The sequence below is a fragment of the Nelumbo lutea genome, chromosome 4 (genome assembly GCF_056320005.1).
Source record: "Nelumbo lutea isolate HS-2025 chromosome 4, American lotus-T2T, whole genome shotgun sequence".
Lineage (NCBI taxonomy): Eukaryota > Viridiplantae > Streptophyta > Magnoliopsida > Proteales > Nelumbonaceae > Nelumbo > Nelumbo lutea.
In genome coordinates, this window is record NC_142687.1 from 69,558,155 (window position 1) to 69,559,354 (window position 1,200).

At 42.8% G+C, this 1,200-nt stretch overlaps 1 non-coding gene across 1 annotated transcript; it reads right to left on the reverse strand.

The window, feature by feature from the left end:
* Window positions 1-679: 679 nt before the first annotated feature.
* Window positions 680-786, reverse strand: LOC148861004 (small nucleolar RNA R71). Its single transcript, XR_016095357.1, has one exon. It is a non-coding gene; the product is annotated as a small nucleolar RNA R71 (small nucleolar RNA).
* Window positions 787-1,200: the final 414 nt, after the last annotated feature.

The following is a 1,200-nucleotide window of genomic DNA, read 5'->3' on the forward strand; positions in this document are numbered from 1 at the left end:
CGACCTAGAACCACTTTTACTGCAAATATTTTATTGTGGGACTAGTAATAATTTTGAGGGCTTCGACAAACCAGTCAAAATTTTGGCGCCGTTGCCGGGGATCGAACTTTAATTTCTTTGCTATTACCTTCCTCTTGTTAACCTCTTTTGTTTTATGACTCGTGCTTCTCAACGAGGTGAACTCGAGTACAATCCCGAAATTGAGAGGACCACCCGTCGTTTAAGAAAGGAGGCGAAGCAAAGGAAGGATCGTTCACCAAAGAAGGTGAATTTAGATTGTGATCTTCCCATCTTCGAAGAAGTAGAAAGAATGGCTGACAGAGAGAGGACATTAAGGGAATTGGCTGCACCAATTATGAACCAACAACCTTTATGCATCATGTACCCCACTCTTGAGGTAGCCTTGGAACTCAAATCTGGTTTGATTCAATTATTACCTTTGTTTCATGGTTTCCCAGGTGATGACCCTCACAAACATCTAAAGGAATTTCATGTCGTCTGTTCAAGCATGAAACCCCACGGTATGACCGAGGACCAGGTAAAACTCATAGCCTTTCCATTTACTTTAAGAGATAAGGCAAAGGATTGGTTGTATATTCTCCCTCCCGGTTCAGTACGCACATGGGATGAAATGAATAGGATATTTTTAGATAAATATTTTCCTGCATCCCGGGCTGCAAATATAAGAAAAGAAATATGTGGAGTTCGGCAGTTTAGTGGTGAGACATTATATGAATATTGGGAAAGGTTTAAGCAACTTGTTGCTAGTTGTCCCCACCACCAAATTCCTGAACAATTGTTAATCCAATACTTCTATGAAGGGCTTCAGCCCATGGATAGAAGTATGGTCGATGCAGCCAGTGGAGGAGCTCTAGTGAACAAGACACCTGAAGCGGCCAGGGAATTAATCTCCAATATGGCCGAAAATTCTCAGCAATTTGGTACAAGGACAGAAGGTATCATTTGAAGGGTTAACGAGGTAAGCCATGCAAATTTAGAAAACCAGATTTCTGATTTAACTACCTTGGTTAAGCAGCTCGCAGCAGGACAGTTACAAACTGCCAGGGTGTGTGGTATCTGTTCTATCCCTGGACATCCTACGGACATGTGTCCATCATTACAAGATGGCCCGATGTAGCAAGTCAATGCCATGGGAGGATTCCCGGGCCAGCCCCAACGAAAGTATGATCCTTACTCCAA